The following is a 22,891-nucleotide window of genomic DNA, read 5'->3' as shown; positions in this document are numbered from 1 at the left end:
TGTACTTGAGAGGCTATGTTATACTTTAATATGAAGAAAAACACTTTATAATTTACTTTCCATAATGAAACTTTATCATTATCAACCATTGATAAAAAATATGTTAAAAAAATACAACTGTTCCTGGTCAACTTTAGTCCGATAACGGTATATATGAAAAACGGACGAAAAATTTTGGGACTTTGATGCCGGTTTTGAGCAAGTTTTTAATTAAAATTCAGTATGAGCGCAGCTTTGCCCCACTGAAATATTTCAACATAAGATGCTTTTTGTTGGTATTATTTCTCTGACAAAATATTTCGTTGGGGCAAGAATGCGCTGGTACTTTTTTCGTAAAAAAAGTTAGTGAAAATGAGTAAAAAATTGTGAAAAGCCAACAAATATGCACGTGAAGTGTTGTCAAAACACGGCATTATGACGTCATAACTACAAAAAAACATTTTTTCATAAAATGAATATGTCCAACGGAAAAAGAAAGCCATACACATACGAATAAGTAGAATTTGAAAAATTCTCGAAATTGAGGCCAATTTTGCCCCTTTAGCCCCTTCTCCTTTTAAAAAATTTAATGCATTGAAAAAAAATCAAACAAGTGAATTCTACAAACTGAGTCGACCGAAATTAAGGTTGGATCAATTAAATTTCCACTGACACATATTGTAATATGTTGCATAGAGATATCTCTCAAGGACGGTTGTGTTGTTCGTTTTAACTTCGCAGCAAGCTTTCTTGTACGAAGGACTTCAGTTTTACATGACCCTCGAATGCTTGTTTCCATGGAATTGAAACGCGAGAAATTCAACTGTGTATTTATACATCCCAAAACGATGACTCCCTAATCATTGTTCTTGCTGCTCGACGGGGGAAATCAACCATATTTCTATACATAGTGTTGAGATATCACATTTGTTTCTATAACTGTCTCATTGCTTTATGACCTGCATCTGTCCTATTGAGTTTTATCTGGCATATTTGAAACATTTGAGTATATGCAACCCTTCAGTTAGCAAGTTAAAATGATCTTGGTAAAGTGTAAACACCAATTTTACGTGTTATTACGTTACCCAGATATTGAACGGTTAACTCAGAAATTAGTAGTTGGTATGTACCTTAAAATAATGTTTACCTAATTTAGGAAAAAAACACATATAAAAACCACTAAAAAGCTAAAAACAAATGAAAAACAAAACTAATCCTTTGATACAAGATGTTTTGAAAGTAAATGTTCTGCAGTATAATGCACCGGTTGTTGCGACACAAGGCATATATTTGACCATACATTTATGCAAAGGTAGAAGATAAACTTGATCGTTGATTTACCCTAAACTGATTAAAGTAAAACAAAAACCAACAAAATGACACATTTAAAGAGTCACAATGACAACACACTTTGATGTTTTCTTATTAAATTAGAAATGCATTCTCAAAGTTTTGTATCACCTTTTTATTTTGCCATGTGATTAGGGACTTTCCGATTTGATTTTCCTCTGAGTTCAGTATTTTTGTAATTTTAATTTTTGAGTAGATTCTTTATTGGAAAAGTTTGTATTTACTAAAATGACTAATTGACATTTGATGATATATATGTAAAAGTTAATGAAAAAGACGTTATGGTTATGTCCAGAAAAAGAGTATTCCTAGTTATAAAAATATGTTTGTAAGTTCAATTTATATGCAATGGGTAGACCATGTTCTTCAAGACGATATAACAGTCTTTTATATTTTTCGATTTCATACATTTCCTTTCATAAGTAAATTTAAGTTTTTTATACATTGAAAGTCATGAACCAGAAACGAGCAGGGAAGCTGCTACTACTTTTTCTTCATCACATTCATTTGTCAACGTTGGGTATAACTATTTGGAGGAGAAACATAATTTAACACTTACTTTTTCTGAAACCGAATTTTAATTCCGAGGATTGATGTTTTTCTTAATTTTACCTTGTTTTTACGACAAATCAAATGTACAGTTGCAGTAATGTTGGTATTGATGTGATTACCATAGACGGGTCATATCACCGTAAAGAACATAAAAAAATAGGAAAACATAGCCTAATCCATCCAAGGTCAACTTTGCCTGAGGGAGTTGAAACCTTACTTTCTAATAATTTAACATCTTGTCTTTGCGTTGGTTGTCAATTTTTAAAGACTGAGGGAATTTCATTTTTTTTTTCATTTTATCTTTTATTTAGAGTAATGTTCTTAAAGAATATATGTTTGTATGGACAAAGCTGTCTAGTGTGGGGACAGAATTTTATAGTTTTGTACCCTGGTCGATAGTTATTCATCTAGAGGTTAGTTTTTTCTCTATTTTTTCTCCAACGTTTTTGATATTATATGTTACGTGTTAATACATCCATTAAATTATCAGTTGTAGTTGGAATATACGTAGACGGCATTAATTTGTTCTGTGAAGGTGCTAATGAAACAGCTGCTGATATTCAGAGCACACAACATTTTTTCTCCCACAAAGAAATGATTGATAATACTAAATACCAGGAATTGGAGGGGAGTGTTGTTTTTGCTATCTCCACTGAAACTAATTTGTCTTTGATGTTTTGGTCTTCTGAGTGATGTGTTAAAATAGTAACAGCTGTAAAATTTAGTACAATTTGGTCAAAATTAGTTCCAAATCTTCACTGATATGTTATTGACTTGCAAGATAACAATTTAATGTACATGCCTGCGACCAAATTTTACTCCATGTATTATATTATGCCCATGTGGTCAACATGTTTAGCTGTTACACAGAGTGTCAGCTGCAAAAATAACTATATGTATTTAATAGGGAGACCGAATTCACGAAGTGAGTCGACTAGCAAATTTCATTTTAAAACAGTTTACAGAGAGAAACAATTGATGATGCGGTATATGTTGTACTGATTGTAGAAGACTTTACCATGTTTACGGTGACCTGTAGTTGTAAGAATCAACTTCATTTGTTTTCTGGGGGAGTCTTAAGTATGTTATAAATTGAGAACAGATGGCTCTACGAATGTTGAATGTTGAACTTCCCAAGAAGATAAACCATGAACTTGGTCAGCAGTCAACAATAAGTCGAAGGTGTAAAAATTCAAATAGTGGAGTGTCAAAAACTCGTTGGAAGTACTTGATAAATTGCATGCTTATATTGGTGATTATGAATCTGTTCAAAATTTTTATTTGTCTACCCTATATACAACTTTGCCTCATATTCTCATTAAGAAAGAATTCACACACCTTATTAAATGGACATTCAAAAAGTCAGAATGTGAATACATATGTTCACACTCTTTAAGATCATTTAGTAGCAGTAAACAAAAGAACTATGTCAATTGGACATGCTTTCATACTATATCTGCCGTTAAGTTTTTACTAGATAGCATTTTTGTTCGCTTTAGAGATTCCGATATATCGTCAAGCTATCGGAATTCCAATGGGGAATAACTGTGCACCAATTATTACGGACCTGTTTTTGTATTGCTATGAGTTACAATTTATGACTAAAATCAGCAAAGACACATTGAAACAACATCTGATACAAAAATTTAATAATACTTTTAGATATGTGGATGATATATTGGCTCTCAATAATGACGACTTCAGTATGTATACTAAAGAATTTTGTCCTGTTGAACTTACTTTAAATAAAGCTAATACTTACAATGACCACTGACCTTTCCTCGATCTTGATATCTATGCCATCAACAGAAAGCTTTATACAAACATTTATGATAAAAAGTTATGTTGTTCTTTCATTTGTCTTTGTTCTATTACTAATATTACTTTTACTGTTGGATTGTTTTATGCGATATCCGTTTAACGTGGCTCGGTACATCCCGTCAATGTGTTTGTATTATCTTTCATTTTTTACTGATGTGTTTTGTATATGCGACTGTTTGTGTTTCTTTGGTTCTTATAACGTGACTCTATTCTTTAAAAGATCCCGTCAATATGATATTGTTTTATTATATGTCATTATGATATATTTCTATTATGTATTCGAAAATACGTTGAACAACAAACGTCGAAATTATTCAATCGCGTAGTGGAGTGAAATATTTGTGGATTCTTATAAACTCTATACAACTTTTGGACTATTTTAAATCTCGGTCTATTTCTGGAATTAATTCTTACATACTTTGATTTTTTAACCCTGTATGCTAACATTGCCCATGTGAAATTTTACATTGTTTGTATATACATTGAGCGACAAATTTATGTGACGTATAAAATTTTCTGACGTCAAACACGCGAATCAATGAATGTGTTTGTAGATAGATTTTTTTGTGTTCCTTTTAAAATTGTAATACGATGATGACTGCTGTACCCATATTTTGACTATTGTATTTATTATGTCTGTTAAGTTCACGCATCATTGTAAATATAACGGAATTTGATGCTTTAGGACCAGGTTTCGTCCACCATTTTCTACATTTGAAATTGCCTGTGCCAAGTCGGGAATATGACAGTTCCTGTCCATTCGTTTTTGATGTGTTTTTCTCATTTGATTTTGCCATGTGATTATGGACTTTCCGATTGGATTTTCCTCTGAGTTCAATATTTTTGTGATTTTACTTTTTGGTACAGGCATTTTCAAATGTAGAAAATAGTAACTGCTAGTGGTCTGTTGTTATTTATGTATTAATGTCATTTTAATAATAAAAAAAAAAGTTGTTACCTATTCTCCATCGGTGGAGGATTAAGATCTCAAAAAACATGTTTAACCCCGTAGCATGTTTGCGCCTATCCTAAGTCAGGATCCTCTTGTATGATTTTAATTTTAATTTTAATTTGTAATTGTGTTGACCGAAATTAAGGTTGGATCATTTCAATTCCTTTTTTTCAACTTTAAATATTTTATTGCAATACTAGTTGTGAACAATGTCCCTAAGCGCTACGACAATGCCATTTAAAGTTCAACTGACATATAGCGTATGTTGGATAGATATATAATTTATTTATAGATGTCATATAAACCCCTCAAAAGGATGGTTGTATTGCTTGTTTTAACCGCAGAGAGAGCGTTGTACAAAGGGTTTGGCCATACATTTATTTGCAAATAGGGTAGTAAAACATGGTCTCTACTTGGCCCTACAAAATTTAATGACACTTTCGACGAGTTACCATGAAAATACTCTATGACGTTTGCTAATTTAAACGACTTCCTTATGCATTTTTATTTGTTATCTTTTGAGTAGATTCTTAATTGGAAAAGTGTGTGTTTACTAAAATAAAATTAATTTTTTTGATGATATATGTTAAAAGTAAAAACAAAAGAAAGTCTTAAAACATTATGTCCAGAAAAAAGAGTGTTTTTCCAGACTATCTAACAATCTTTGATATTTTTTTTTATATTTTATACATTTCCCCATACAATGTTGTTTTTATATACATTCAATACCAGGGACCGAAAACATTATAGCCGCAACTCCTTTCTCCCAATCATATGCTACCTCATCGAATTCGTTTATGTTGGTCTAACAAATACGACACTCGACGTATTTCAAAACGTTGGGTGCAACTATTTGGAGGAGGAACATAATTTAATATGGTCCTCAATACTTTTCAACTTCATACGAATGTCACACTGGCGTCACACATCAGCGTACAGAACCGACGTACGCCGGGCGTGTTAAAAAATATGTACGCTGCCAATACGTAATAATATTGGACACATTAAATTTTTCAATCATATCTGTATCGTGTGCATATAAGCGTATTTGGGGCGTACGAGACTCGTACATACGCGTTTATATCAGGCGTTCAAGTGACGTATGTTGACGTATGTCTGGCGGTTGTCTAACGTAGAAGAAATGCACGCTACGAAGGAAAATTGTCCCTTGAACGTATTTGGGACGCATCCCGGTTGTCCTTCGGACAACTATCGGCGTTTAGAAGACATGTATAATTATGGTTTGTTTCACTGGACTAGTACATATTTTATTTAGGTATCAGCTGAGACCCGTCTTCAGGTGTGTGATTTTCTCACTACATTGAAGACCCATTGATGGATTCGGCTGTTATCTGCTCTTTGGTCTGGTTGTTTTCTCTCTGACAATATTTTTTTCAATTTCCATTCTCAATTCTATAATTTGCACTACTTCTGGATTCACGTGGTCTTGTAAATTCACGGACATATGCCGCAATATAAATGTCAGAGCAAGATTCGTTGATTGGCAGATTTCGTTTTTGATACACCACGGGCGTATGTTACAAACACGACCGAATCCGTCCAAGTAAAAGCCGAACGATCATGAGGCGTATGCAACGTACCCTAAACGTGTCTCTTTATCTGTAGTGTTTTCCAATGCGTTTGTAACGTGTGTATTACGTGCGTGTAGCGAACAGGTATACGCTTGACAAACGCTAGAGCTGAATGAAAATTTATATGCTGCTTAAAAATTCGTATAGTTTAAGCGTTTATCAAACGTGAACCTTAGCAAATTGACGTACTTCAAACTTATGAAACGCGCATCGAACGATAGGTTAGCGTATCTTTTGCGCGCACCTTACGTTTACGGACTAAGTCAATTTTCTCTGTACGTCTGGTGCACGTCGGTCTATACTCCAATATGTGTGGTGCACGTCGGTCTATACTCCAATATGTGACGCCGACATGTGATGTGTTTTATTGTTGACAAAACGCGCGTCTGGCGCAAATACAGTATTCAATCTTAGTATCTATCATGAGTTTATTTAATACTTACCTTAAAAATTTCATCAACCGAATTTGAAATCCGTCAAGTAGAAGCTTATATTATGTAAATATAAGCGCTGTTTAATGACAGATCATAGTCTGCATGGGTGTAGCACAGGTTGGTACTGATAATCCTCTGACTACATGATCACTCCTTTTTTGGTTATAAGGCAAGGAGTGATACATTCCATTCTCAAATTTCCCAAGGATGCTAGGTAGTTGGTCATTTTGAGTTTTGCTGCTGACAGGGAAAGTCAAACATTAGTTGTCATAAAGTTACAAAATATCGTTTTTAAGCATAATATTAACTAGGTGTTAATATCCGTTTATTATTGCAATATTGCAATTGTGTTTATCTTCATATATGTGAGTACGAACTACACTGCTTAAAATCTTTCAATATTGGATCGTTGCAATATTATTTTACAAAAAGGAACTAAGGGTTTTAAAATTGTTAAAAAATTTAACATTCCGTTCACGTACTGTATAGCATTTGAAAGAACTTTCCCGTAAATACAAATATGCTGAACTTTTCATAATTATGACTTCCAGACGTAATTCAAGGAATCAGCCGTGTTCAAATAGACATTTGGACCTGAATAATCCAGACAATTGGACGTCACAGCAACTGAGGATGAAACTACAGCAGCTGGGGATTGTTGTTCCCAAGAATATTGCTAAAACCGTTCTTAAACAATTTTATTTAGAAAATAAAGATGGCAATGTTAATATTGCCCAGAACGAGGAAGATGTTAGTGATCCAGAACGTGCCGTACCGAATCCTATAACACAACACTCCGGGATTGCCTCAGCCTCAGCGTGTGCCTCAGACAGTACCGCAAATGTGACCGACGGATTGCGTAATGCAACAGCTGATGAAAGTAGTTCGCGGAGCAATGTCAACGAAGCAACCGGAAGTGCGCATTTCGACAGCGTCGGTGGCAACAACATGGCTGCAATCATGCAGTCATTCAACATTGTGTCACAGTCTGTTGCACAATGTGCGTCCGGTCTCCAACAGACAGTCAGCCTTCTTGCTAATCAAAAATGCACAGAAAGCAGTTCTTCCAAGAAATTTGATCTCGTCCAGTGGTACCACAACAGAAACGTAGAGGACGCACCACTCATCGGGAATGGAGCCATACAAAGCCGGCAAACACCACCCTCATTAGAATACTTGTCAAATACACCGGGTACGACAGGTGTGCGATCGGATTCATATCCCAACGTAGATATTGTGGCACCATCGGTACAGAGGAATATAATTGAGGGTAAGGACGTTAATTTAGGCACTCTCCTCATTCCTAATTTTGAAGCTCCTCTGACCCATTCAATAATTACCGATGGGTTGCACGTAAACATGGCCAACAAACCCGATCCGAGATTAAATAGGGATCTTTCCATTCAAGAATTCATCCAAGCTTTTGGGAAATTCAAAAGAATAATGTGTAATACAAATCCAGAACGTAGGGAGGAACTAGATGCTTACGAAGCCGACATAATCAACATCCATAATGTCCATGGCCTTAAATTTTATGATTACCATAAAATATTTTCCGCTAAAGCTGCAGCTCTCTTGAGAGAGAAACGGGTTAAAGTTGATTGGAGTCTCCGCGACCGTGATATCCTTTCATTGATTACAGCATGATCCTCAGTAAATGTGTGTAAAATCTGTAATTTAATTGATCATGCTACACAATACTGCCCATTGCAATCATCAGTCCAGGTTGAAAATCCTTCTTCAAGATCATCTTCATCTAGTAACCTACAATCGGTAGACAAGCAAGGTCGTTCAAGAGTATTTCATGAAGGTCGGGAAATGTACAATAATTTCAATAATCCCAGAGGTTGTTATAGGAAAGTGTGTTATCTACTCCACCAGTGTACAAAATGTCGTGCAATAGGCCATGGTGCCGCAACTTGTAGGAAATCCAATAGCAACGTGCCTGTTCATTCCGCAACATCTTCTATGTCATCTAAGGGGAATAAATCGGAGAAAACAAATTCAGGATGACTATCCAAGGAAAATTTCTTGTGTGAAGCTTCAACACCAATAAATGTTGATAAATTGGAGGAAGAGTTATCATCACATCCTGATAAAAATTTTGTATTATATCTATGTAATGGTCTGAGACAGGATTTTGATTGTTAAGTTCAAGGGGATATTTCAGAATCTAAAGAGTGTAAAAATAATTTTTCTGCAAGGTCTCAGGTTAAAGTCGTATCAGAGTTAATTAAAACTGAATGCCAAAAAGGCTTTGTACATGGACCTTTTCAGTCCGTACCTTTTGCAAATTATAGAGTTAGTCCACTTGGGGTTGCTGAAGGAAAATATTCTTGGAAGAAACGTTTGATTTTAGATCTTTCATCTCCACATGACAATGACAACTTTCTAAGTATTAATGACATGATTGATAAAGAAGAATGTTCCATGTCTTATGTTAAAATTGATGATGCTATAAGAATTATTCTAAAATTAGGTAGAAACAGTACACTTTGTAAATACGACATCTCAGATGCGTTCAAAATTTGTCTTTACTTGCCATCCCAGTGGCCTTTATTTTGCTTCAAATGGCAGTCTTTTAATTATTATTATTATGTAAGATTAACTTTTGGCTGTAGGTCTAGTCCTAAAATTTTCGACACCGTATCAGAAGCAATTTGCCATATTGCAGAGAAAAATTATAAGATTAAGAACATTTTACATTTACTTGATGATTTCCTTACTATTGATCACCCAAGTGAAGATGGTGAAAGAAGTATGGCTATAATGATGACAATTTTTAAACGTTTAAATATTCCAATAGCCAAACCCAAAACTGAAGGACCAGTTACTTGTCTCGAGTATTTAGGTATTATTTTAGATTCAAACAAAATGGAAGCAAGACTTCCAAATATGAAAGTACAGAGAATATGTGAGTGTATTTCCAAATTGTTGTCAAAATCATCATGTACAAAGTTATTACAGTTGTTGGGACATTTCACGAGTTATTTTACCTGGCAGATATTTTTTGTCATACCTTATTAATTTGTCAACTACTGTTAAACATTTAAATGAATTTGTACATTTAACTAAAGAATGTAAGGTAGATTTAGAATTTTGGTTAAGATTTTTGTCAAACTGGAATGGTATTACTATGTTTCATGATTGTTATTTCACATCCAGTTATGACTTTGAATTATGATTCAGATGCTGCTTCTGCAATAGGCTTTGGGGGATATTTTCAAGGCAAATGGTTCTCTTCTTATTGGCCTGTTAATTTACCTACTTTAACTGAAAATTCGTCAATGGCGTTCCTTGAGTCATACCCTATTGTAGTAGCAGCATTGTTATGGGGCCACCTCTGGCCCTGTAAAAAGATATTATTTTGGTGTGATAATGAAGCTACTGTTGCTATTGTCAAAAAGGGACGCTCTAAATGTTTAGAACTTATGAAACTTATGCGTCAATTAACATGGTGTGCAGCTCAGTTTAATGTTCATTTTAGTGCTAAACATGTACCTGGTCATATAAACCAAATTTCTGATGCTTTGTGTCTCGTTTTCAGATGACTCGTTTCCGAAAACTAACCCCAGGCAGACCAGAACCCTCATATATGCCCCAGTGTGTCAGAAGTAATGTGGTCTTAACAAACACAGTCAACAAACTATGGTCTAATGCAGTAGCTATGATGACAAGAGCTGTTTATGAGACAGGATATACATGTAACCATTTCAAAACATTTTTACTTTTAAATGGAGTCATTCTGAATGGGAACAAATTACCTCCCATATCTGAAGAACTTTTAATTTATTTTGTTAGTCATTGTTTTCAAATTCTGAAATTACAATATTCTACTATTAAGCTGTATATTTGTGGTATCAGATACATGTGTCTCAAGGACAACATCCCCTAACCAATTCAATCATCAGACAAAGACCACAAATCAATCGTTCGACTATCTTTATTTCTAAAGTCGGTTGAACGTTCACAAAAACAGTCAGTTAGGCAAAGATTTCCAATTACTTCTGACATACTAAAGCAAATGTGTGTTAAACTGAAGAGAGACTTTTTTTCAGAATTTATAGACTTAATGCTGGAAACTGTTTGTATTGTAGCATTTCATGGTTTTTTACGTTGTCGTGAATTTACTGTAGATAATGCATCTAACTTTGATTTAGAATCTAATTTATGTATTTCTGATGTTACATTTTATGAAGATTTTGCAATTCTTCATCTAAAGCAGTCTAAAACAGATCCTTTTAGGAAAGTCATTGACATACAACTGCATAGGTTAAACAATATCCTATGCCCTTATACAACTTTAAAGAACTACTTACAAATAAGATCAGTTAAAGGGAAATGTGAACTTTCAGATCCTTTGTTCATTATTGAAAATTTTTCAGCTTTGGAAAGAAAATATTTTATAACAAATTTAAAAATTTTATTAGAAGCCTGCGGATACCAAGCAGAGCTATATAATGGTCATTCATTTCGTATAGGTGCAACAACTAGTGCTGGAAAAGCTAATGTTGAAGATCACTTAATTAAAACATTGGGTAGATGGAGTTCTGATAGTTATTGTCGCTATATAAGAACAGATAAATCTTCTATTAAGAATGCACAACAACAAATTTGTAACAGTTAAAAATTTTCTAACAGTATTATGTATATCTTCATATACTTGCATGTATATATATATATATATATATATAGTGTCTAAAAATAGCAACAATCAACATTCAATCTATCTAGGTGTGGATCAGTTTGTAAATAAACTGATGCAGTTACTAAATTAAATTATATAAGTGTCTAAGAATGTAACTTTAACACACTAATAAGTGTTATAAAATTAGTTGTTATATTTTATATATTATTCACGCAATATTTCGCTAAACAAATTAGCTTCATCGGGCGTGTGCATCTATCTAGGTGAAATCGGATGCATGACAAAAAAAATATCTTTGTAGCTTGACGTTTTTGTGTAAAAGTTTAAAATATTGATTGATGGGGAAAGGGACTCAGCAAAGGGAAATTTAGCTCCAGGCCCTGTCGACGACACTTGCTATAGATTAGATGTAATACATCTACATTTATTTCCCCATCAATCAATATTTTTAACTTTTACACAAAAACGTCAAGCTACAAAGATATTTTTTTTGTCATGCATCCGATTTCACCTAGATAGATGCACACGCCCGATGAAGCTAATTTGTTTAGCGAAATATTGCGTGAATAATATATAAAATATAACAACTAATTTTATAACACTCATTAGTGTGTTAAAGTTACATTCTTAGACACTTATATATATATATATATATATATATGTATGTAAATCTATGTAGCATTAAGAATAACTCTTACTTATTTTGTTTCATGAACTAGTCAGTTGTGTGTATGTAATATCATTAAACTATGTACAGATTAAATTGTGTTTCATAGAATTCCACAGTGTGTAGTTGAAGGTTAATTCATTCCTTTACCCATTTTTTCCCCATTTATTACCTTGGGGGTCACTCAGCTGCTTCACACCTGACTCTTTGGACCCTTTCGAAATTGACCACTGGTCTAATTTTTCATTTCCCCCAAGTCATTAAATGTAATACATCTACATTTATTTCCCTCTCCACCGTCAATCTAACCCCCTTTATCGTAGCCACCTGCTATGAGATGGAGCAACGCTTCATACCCTTATAGGAACTCATCTGGTTCCGGTAGGTTGACGGAGAGTCAATGTCCATGGGGCTTGGTCAATCTATAGCAAGTGTCGTCGACAGGGCCTGGAGCTAAATTTCCCTTTGCTGAGTACTTGACTCCCAAGGGCCAAATTATTTATATGTTTTATTAATAAAAAATAGAAATTAAATAATTTTGTTGTCAGCAGGAAACTCATTGATATAATGTTCGGTTTACTAGACTCTCTGTTTCAGTCTTAAAGGGATGTCTATGTCTGAAGGTCATGTTAAATGTCAGTTTGTCAACACTTCAGGAGTATGTTAAGAAATAAGTTACAAATACAGGGTATAAAGAACACCAGAGAACACCTAAACAAGAGAGCTACAAATACGGGGTATAAAAGAATACTAGAGGACACCTAAACAAGAGAGCTACACATACAGGGTATAAAAGAATCACTAAGAACACCTCTTAAAAAGAGGAGTTCTTAAAAGGTCACAGTTTACTGAATCATGAGAAACACCCAAGGAAGTGGCAACTAGCTAAACAAGATACATGAATCATATCAATAATCCACAGAAATAGATAACAGACTTAACAATGAATAAGTCATCACTTGCTGCATCCGTCGTTGTTGTCAATGTCATGGTTATTTCTGTTTAAATTGGGATTTCAGTCGTTCTGTTATATCCCTAAGTCCCTGGAGTCATAGAATAAATGATGTGTTTGTAATTTTCAAAAATACATTTATTTTCCAAATGCGTATTTATTGAACCTTAATGTTGGTATTGTTAATGTTATCAAATACCATAGACGGTTTATATAAACACAAAGGGCATAAAAAATAAAGAAAATAGCCAAATTCATACAAGGTCAACTTTGCTTAGGGAGCTGAAAACTGAATTTTTTAATTATTTAATAATTTTTCATTGCGTTGATTGATCGAATTGGGCCGTTCGTTTTGTCAGTTTTTGTGGACGAAGGGAGTTCTCTTTTCTAATTTGACATTGGTGATCGTGTTTTTCCGGGTTGTTTTTCCTTTAATTTAGAGTAATGTGCTCGCAGAATGTATGTTTGTTTGGACAAAGATGTCTACTAAGGGGACAGATTTTAATAGTTTTGTACCCTGGTCGATAGTATTCTAAAAGAAAGCAGTTCGAGTTATCTTTCAACAACCATGACCCAATTAAAAAATAAAACACAATGTCGTTCTGAAGCCAAAAAAAGGTTATTTCTTTTGACATTTATCTTAAGCAATCCTGTCTATATATGAATATGTATGTTTTCTTTTTGACATATTTAGAACATGTGGTACAATGAAACGTGTCTTTAATTACACATTTGTTCTTCCTTATCGTTACATTATACACTTGCACGCTAAGGAAGAATGCTACATGTGACTTAATATGGATACGCAGATTACAATACATTGAAAAACTGTTTGCCTAAAAAAAACTGGTTATTTTGCTTGATGTTCAGCAGCAAATATTTAAGGCATATTTAAGACGAGAACAATTTTGAAATAAATCAAGCAAGTAGATTCTATAATTTGGGTCTACCAGGTTTAAAGTTGGATTCTTTGATATTTGATGGTGAGCGTATGTTGCATAGATATATGGTTTATGAATTGCTGCATGTCATGTACGCTCCTCAAAGGACAGTTGTGTTGTTTGTCTTAACCGTGCAGAGAGCTTTGTGCTTTTCCAACAACATATTAAGTTTTGCATACCCCATGAACGATTGTTTGAATGGATTTAGAACGCACTAAGACCATTATACTCTTCAAATTCGAGTGTCTGATTTAACATTACTTATCCGATTGAAAGAGACTATGTATGTATTCATTTACAACAGCTTTCTTCATCTTAATTCTGGCTTCTCGACGGGATATAACAATTAAAAACTTATGTACAGGGTGATGGGGTGTCAATTTTTACCCTTGTCTTTAACATATACCGTGCACCTGTCTCATTAAGTATTCTTTGCGCACATGTGTAACATCTGTTTACCTTTTCAAAATGTATGTGCAACTCTTCCAGAGCACCTGAGATTAACCTAGTTTATGGAAAGGTTCATGTTGCTTAGTCTGTAGTTTTCTATGTTGTGTCTGATATCTGTCTGTTTGTCTTTTTCTTTTTTCAGCCATGGCGTTGTCAGTTTATATTCGATTTAAGAGTTTTACTGCCCCTCTTTTTATGTTGACATGATGGTTAAGTCGAAACACCAACTTCACGCGTAAAAACTTAACAACTTTTACCAAGACTTCCAAATTCAATTTTGAGCTTGTTGACTTGTTCGCTTTAGTATTTCGTAGTTGGTCTGTACAGTCAAATGGTGTTTTACAGAAATTTCATAATTTAAAGCCATCTTTAGGCATTTCCAATTTGTACATAATTGTGTTCTTAAATACGCCAAAATATCATTATAGCTTGAAAATACACATATGAATCTAAATAACTGTGTTTAAGTAAGGTTTAAGGACTTTGATTAAATTGCCTTTGATGGGAAATACATTCGGAGGGAATAGGCCCTTATCTATTTTTGCTACAAGAAATTGGAAAATGCAGAAAGTACAGCTATGTCCAAATGTTATTCTATATATATGAAATTGAGGCACACGCGTGTCACGAACTCCAAAAATACAAAGTTGCACGTGGAAGACTGAGTATTTCTCTCTATCTCTTAAAAATCAAGACAAAAGAAAAATTGTGCGCGCAATGTTACTAATCACCATAATGCAATATCTTTAGAGATGCATCTGAGGTATACATGTCTATATGAATGTTCATCCTTCCTTTTTGACCTATTTAGAACATGTGTTAAAATGAAACGTGTCTTAACATCACATTTGTTCTTGTCAGTTGTAACATAAGTTTTCATTTTGATTACTAAGTAAGTTGCAACATGGGACAAAATTTGAATACGCAAGTTACATTCTTATTGATTTTACAATTACTTAAAACTTTCCCTCTAAACCCGGATTCATAGATTGTAAATAATTAAAAAAAAATATTCACTTTTAATTAAAATATGTTTAACCCGAGGATCGGATTATTCTGAGAACGTAATAAATAAACTCACTATTTTTGTTTAATATACAAAACTTTGAAATGTTAATGACTTGTTACCATAAACAAGCATAATTATGCACTTATTATGTCTATTTAATTTTAAAAAAAAATGAACAAAACATCTGCATTCTTCAATTCTAAACAGAGTAATACGTTTCTTCTGACGATGTTTTTAAAAGAAACTTCGTAACTTCTTCGTTGATTGATTACCCGATTGATGGTTCGTTAAGGGTCTGTAGCAATTTTTAAATAAAATCATGCATTGAAAAAAAATAATCAAACAAGTGAATTCTACGAACTGAGTCGACCGAAATTAAGGTTGGATCAATTAAATATCCACAACCACATATTGTAATATGTTGCATAGAGATCTAGTCATATAAACCTCTTAAAAGACGGGTTTGTTGTTTGTTCCAACTGAGCAGCAAGCTTCTTGTACAAATGACTTCAGTTTTGCATGACCCAAGAATGCTTGTTTCCATGGACTTGGAACGCCAGAAGAACAACTGTGTATTTATACATCCCCAAACGATGACTCCCTTATCATTATTCTTGCTACTCGACGGGGGAAACCAAATATAGTTCTATACATAATGTTGAGATATCACATTTTTTTTTCTATACCTGTCTCATTGCCTTATGACCTGCATCTGTCCTATTGAGTTTTATCTGGCATATTTGAAACATCTTGATTACAGTTTCAAGGAGTATATGCAACCCTTAATTTAGCACAAAAATGATAATGGTAAAGTGTAAACACCAATTGTACGTGTTAGTACGTTACCCAGATTTCTAAATTGAATATTGAACGGTTAACTCAGAAATTAGTAGTTGGTATGTACCTTCAAATAATGTTTTACCTAGTAAATAAGAAAAAAAAATATAAAAACCACAAAAAAAGCTTAAAATAAATGAAAAAAAAAATCATTTTATACAACATGTTTGAAAGTAAATGTCCTGCAGTATAATGCAGCGGTTGTTGCGACACAAGTCATATATTTGACAATACATTTATTGCAAAGTTAGAAGTGAAACTTGATCGTCGATTTACCCTAAAATGATTAAAGGAAAACAAAAAGCAACAAAATGACACATTTAAAGAGTTACCATGACAACATACTTTGACATTTACTTAGTAAATTAGAAATGCATTCTCAAAGTTTTGTATCACCTTTTTATTTTGCCATGTGATTAGGGACTTTCCCATTTGATTTTGCCATGTGATTAGGGACTTTCCGATTTGATTTTGCTATGTGATTAGGGACTTTCCGATTTGATTTTGCCATGTGATTAGGGACTTTCCGATTTGATTTTGCCATGTGATTAGGGACATTCCGATTTGATTTTGCCATGTGATTAGGGACTTTCCGATTTTATTTTGTCATGTGATTAGGGACTTTCCGATTTTATTTTGTCATGTGATTAAGGACTTAACGATTTGATTTTACCATGTGATTAGGGACTTTCCCATTTGATTTTCCTCTAAGTTCAGTATTTTTGTTATTTTACTTTTTGAGTAGATTCTTTTTTGGAAAAGTTTGTGTTTACTTAAATAACTAATTGACATTTGATGATATATGTAAAAGTTAATTAAAAAGACGTTATTTTTAGTCCAGAAAAAGAGTATTCCTAGTTATAAAAATATGTTTTTAAGTTCAATTTATATGCAATGGGTAGACCATGTTGTTCAAGACGATGTAACAGTTTTTAATATTTTTCGATTTTATATATTTCTCTTCATAAGTAAATATTTTTTTTTATACATTCAAAGTCATGAACCAGAAACGAGCATGAAAGTTAAAATTATAGACTATCAAACATTTTGACATCGAAAGTCAATGAAAATACGTTTATTTTCGAATTGCGCATTTGTTGCAGTAATGTTGGTATTGTAAATGTGATTACTATAGACGGTTTATATTATCATAAAGGGCATAACAAAATAAGAAAAATAGCCTAACCCATCCAACGTCAACTTTGTCTGAGGGAGTTGAAACCTTCCTGTCAAAAAATTTAATATTTTTTTTCTTTGCGATGATTGATAGAGTTAGACCGTTCGATTTGTCAATTTTTATGGACTAAGGGAATTCCATTTTTTTGGTGGGTTATTTTACCTTTAACATAGAGTAATGTTCTCAAAGACGGTATGTTTGTATGGACAAAGGTGTCTAGTGAGGGGACAGTTTTTGATAGTTTTGTACCCTGGTCGATAGTTATACCACCGGAGGTTATAATTCTTTTCTCTTTTGTTTTTCCAATGTTCTTGATATCACATGTTACGTGTTAATATAACCATTAAATTCTGATTTATAGTTGGTATATATGTAGACGGTATTAATTTGTTCTGTGAAGGTGTTAATGAAACAACTGCTAGTATTCAGAGCATACACCATTTCTTCTCCCTCATTGAGATGATTGATAATACCAAATACAAGGAATTGGAGAGGAGTGTTATTTGTTATTATCGCTATAACTAATTGTCATTAATGTTGTTGCTGTTCTGAGGGCTGTGAAAAATAGTAACAGCGGTAAAATTTAGTTCAATTTGGTCAAAATTAGTTACAAATCTTCACTAAAATATTATTGATTTGCAAGACAACAATTCGACCTCATTTAATGTACATGCATACGACCAAATTTTACCCAGTGTAATATATAATTGGCTATTTGGTCAACATGTTTATCAATTGAAAAGAGTGTCAGCTGTAAAACTGACTATGTATTTAATTGGGAAACCGAATTCACAAACTGAGTCGACTAGCAGAATTCTGTTTAAAACAGTTTACATCCCTAATTTTTGGTGGGGTTCGTGTTGTTTATTCTTTAGTTTTCTATGGTGTATCACGTGTTCTATTATTTGTCTGTTTGTCTTTTTATTTTTAGCCATAGCGTTGTCAGTTTATTTTCGATTTATGAGTTTGACTGTCCCTGTGGTATCATTCGTCCCTCTTTTACAGAGAAAAACGACCGATGATGCAGTATGGGTTTTACTCAATGTGAAAGGCTTTACCATGTTCTGTTCTGTTTTTGTATTGTTAATCCACGGTGACCTTTATAGTTGTAAGATTCTACGTCATTTGTTTTCTGGTTGAGTACTATGTATCTTATTAATCGAAATCAGATGGCCATCCGATGTTGAATGTTGAATTTCCCAAGAAGATGGATCATTAACTTGGTCAACAGTCATCAATAAGTCGAAGGTGTGAATAGTGTAACAAAATTGAATCACAAATTGAAAATAAATACCATGGATTATAAAAACTTTGAAGCTAAATTTATCTTCGAATTTATTTTTACAGGATGAAGATTCTATAGATATGTGACGACTTGACGGTGACATTACTTGACAACACATGATCTGTTCACTAATAGCAGGATGGATGTGAATGTAATGCTTGTATTGTTTTCGTATCTTTAAACGCAACGACAACATAGCCATGTTAAAAGGATATACTGTTTGCAAACAGACTAAACCGATTATGAAATACAAATAAATGATCTGCAAAAGTATAGTTGTTTATGTGAACAATACGCAAACGAATTCCTCTGCGATTTAATATACATTGTAGTCAATCGGTCGATGTTAACACCATGAGTAATCATGTTGATATTGGGTATATGGTAAACAAAGAGGGTGATAAAGAGGACCTACTTGTGTCGGATTTAAATAAACTAAATGAAATGAAACAGCCACAATTGGTCTTTGATCAATTGTCAATGCTTTTGGATGACATGAACAACGTTGTTTGTAGTTTGTGTTCAAAAGGTGAAAGATTTCGAGGGAACGTCTCAAGATGTGGATGCTGCTCACGTGACAGAACTATCTATTCAACAGATGGGAATTTGTTTGAAAAATTATTTATTAATCCGTTGAATCTGAAAACAGACGAACAGACGCTTGTATGCTGTAGTAATTCAACTTCACAAGAGGGCAAAGATTTGTGTGAGAAACTAGATGACGTTCATTTGAAGAATGGTTGCATTAGTAGAAAAGGAACATAACTGATTATAAATAGTCATAAAGCCAAAAAATAAGAAGCATTTTTACATATATTTGTATTAATATGAATTTACAAATAAGAATGTTTAGCAGTGACTGAATATAGATGGCTTCCGACAGAGCAGTCTACACAGAGTAATTGAATTGAACTTAATTTGCAGTTATACCCAGCCTTGTAGCCAGTGCTAAGGTACTGGCTTAAAAATACGAATGTGAATAAAAGTTTGTGTTACAAAATTTTAGAAATTATTTAAAATTAAGGAATGTATCTTCCTCATGAAAACCTTTGATTCCTTGCCAAGCATTGGTTATACTTTTTTTGTACTTTTTGGTTAATATCTTTTCACCTTTTAATTTTAAAAGCTTTGGATTTTCAAATATTTTGGCCGCGAGCATTACGTTCACCGAAGAGACATTGATAGTCGAAATATGCATCTGGTGTTGAAAAATTGATATACTTTATTTTAGTATATATAATTTCCTTTTTATGACCAATACATTTTAAGTCCGCTTATTGATTTTGAAATGTATATTCTTGATTTAAATTGACAAATATAAAAATAAGGAGCAGTCAGTGGTATGATGGCTGTTTCGTTTGATTTAGATTTTACCACAATTGATTTAAAAAGCAATAATATCCGTAAAATAATGAAGCTTTTTTAATCATAGGAAATAGTTTAAGCTCCCAATTACTCACACAAATAAACTATAGTTCCCGATGTAACTGCCTTACGATGATTTATTTATGATATGGTAGCAACAATTAGATTATGACCAAAACTTAACAGTTATTTAACATATTTTGTTCAAATTGCCTCAGCTAGTTAATAAAGATATTTGAAAATTAAACTAATTTGGAAAATGGGACTGTTTTTAAACCCGTTATTAACCTTTTTGCAACATTGCAATTGTTCCTTTATTTTGCGGTGCAAATGTTGGTCATTGTGTGACCGTATTCGTTAGATTTTATTTGGATAGGACTTTTGCAAAAATTGTTTTAAATATTATTTTTCATCGTTATTTCATCGCTATATTACTTGACGCAACTTTGAATTTTTGAGGAGTAAAATAAGTTTCATAGGGACATATGTGGCAAGTTCTTTTTTCAGTTGGTTCATGAGGATCCTTAAGTCGGTTTACTTTTGCATCCCTTTTAGCCATTGATAACATATTGCACTTTTCATCAAGACCAAAATATTTAACAACACTTGGTAAGGATCATTTATTTCACTTAGTCTTTTCTTAAAAAAACAAATTTAATTTATTCCGATATTATAATGTCTACTGTACTATAAATAAAGGCAACAGTAGTATACCGCTGTTCAAAACTCGTAAATCTATGGACAAAAAACAAAATCGGGTTAACAAACTAAAACTGAGGGAAACGCATTAAATATAAGAGGAGAACAACGACACAACATTAAAATGTAACACACACAGCAACGGACTAAGAATTAGACAAAATCCGATGAGAATAACCAATATAACATCAAAACCAAATACACGAATTTGGGATAGAAAAGTACCGTGACACGTCTTATAGTAATGTGAATTCACACTCAAATATAGGAGAAAACATACGAAACAACGGAAACACAACGTAAAAATGTTACACACACAGAAAAGAACTATGATATAACAATTGCCATTTTCCTGACGTGGTACAGGACATTTTACACAAAGAAAAAAACAATGCATCGTTTATGTTAATTAAAAAAACCCTGATCAAATTCCTTTAAAGTATCAGGCTTGTACTTTCGTGACCACAAAAAAAGACACCTACGAGTATCATTATAATAACTGGGTACAAGGGACCGTTTTTAAGAACAGCAATTATTATCAAGGAGAACACATTAATTTTGTATGGAAGATATCAATACTGAAGCCACTTTGATTAAACAATGATTTAAATATTATCCTGGATGTAATGTTACTATCCTAAAGTCCTTTTATACTTATCAATATCATTGAACTGGACAGTTTGGAAAAGTAAAGATGAAATTCAAAAATTCTATGAGTCGAAGTTTATCGTTAAATAATAGAAATCATGGTTATTATCGCCATTTCAGAATCTAATTCATTCTGGGTAATATTTTAAAAAGCGTACACCAAAACGTTGTGATTGGTTTAAAACGTTCTAAACAATGAAAACCCATCCAATGACGTAACGTTATTTTTATTTTGGTGTACGAACAATGAGATTACCCATAGTCCTTTAGATTCTGAAAAGGCGAGCCAAGATTTCAAACTTCTACAAAAGGGTAATCGTGGCAGAATTTGGTGCAGCATATATTTGTACTTTTTACCTTAATGTATTCACCATAATAACTACTTACAAAAGTGTGAAGCAGAAAGTTTGAACAACTGATTTTAAAAACTGTTTGGATACTTCTAAATAGATTGAAAGATTGATGGACTGCTTAACTTCCGGTGGCAAATATTTATTGCACATTCAGGACTAGAACAAATATACAATAAAAACAATAGGTAGGTCTGGTAATAGAAGTCAACTGGGTTGCAGGTCGGAAAAACTTAGACTGCCACAGAAAAAAATAGGGTATATCGAATAGGGACGGAAATTTAGCATTGGAACAAACTACATACGGACCCCTCAAGAGTTGTTGCATTAACGTGCAGAGAGCGTGCCCCTATCTGATGACGAGGCATATGATCTAACGTCCCCATTCCGACGGGACAAGGGTGCGTACAGGAAACATCTAAAACGGACGCCCACTTGAGCAAGGGTTTTACTGCCGTCGGGAGAAAGCCTGAGGTGACCATATTTCTTTTCCCAAGTTATACTTTAGGAACTTCAAAATATAGTTCTCATGTACCCTACCATATGAGAAGCACTGATCTCAACACATTAAACTGAAAAACATGTGATATACAAAAAAAAATCTTTGATATCAATGCTAATAATTGTGACCCGCCATGACATTTGCAGGCTTATGGAGGTAGAACGTCATTGTTAGAAAAATTATAAACATGATAAATATCGAGATTCAATAAAATACGTATTTGTGAAGAAGAGATAAACACTTTCCTTGACTTCTTTTTTGCAGACGCCGAACTATATATACATCATATATAAGTTTTGAAGAAGTTTTACTTTATCGTTTGAAGTGAAATTGAATATACATTTTAAATTGATACAAAAAAAAATCAAATTTCTGCTCTACAGATTTCCTTTCATAAATGAAGTCTGAAATATATCCATAATAAATGCACCGTATCAAATGCATATAAGAGAACACCTACTTATAAACTGTTACGCGTCGCATACTTTGTATAGAGACATGCATAATAAATCTAAATTAAAAAAAGGGAATTCTTAAAGCTTACTTTGATAAATTTTAAACTAACTTCATTTCAACAAGTTTAAATTACACTAGAACACACCCGTGATATCACGGGTCCGTGACTGAATTAAAGTATATAACTATGCGCAAGCCCTATTTTAGTATTAGTGTTGTCATCTG

The 22,891-nt window shown here is 33.2% G+C and overlaps 1 long non-coding RNA gene across 1 annotated transcript; it reads left to right on the top strand.

Annotated features, from left to right (window-relative positions):
• Positions 1-2,192: 2,192 nt before the first annotated feature.
• On the top strand, positions 2,193-19,646 carry LOC143056808 (uncharacterized). Its single transcript, XR_012972522.1, has 2 exons — positions 2,193-2,294; positions 18,709-19,646. It is a non-coding gene; the product is annotated as an uncharacterized LOC143056808 (long non-coding RNA).
• The last annotated feature ends 3,245 nt before the right edge of the window (positions 19,647-22,891 follow it).

This window comes from Mytilus galloprovincialis, chromosome 13 (assembly GCF_965363235.1).
Source record: "Mytilus galloprovincialis chromosome 13, xbMytGall1.hap1.1, whole genome shotgun sequence".
NCBI classification, from domain to species: domain Eukaryota; kingdom Metazoa; phylum Mollusca; class Bivalvia; order Mytilida; family Mytilidae; genus Mytilus; species Mytilus galloprovincialis.
This window is presented reverse-complemented; position numbering and strand designations above follow the sequence as displayed.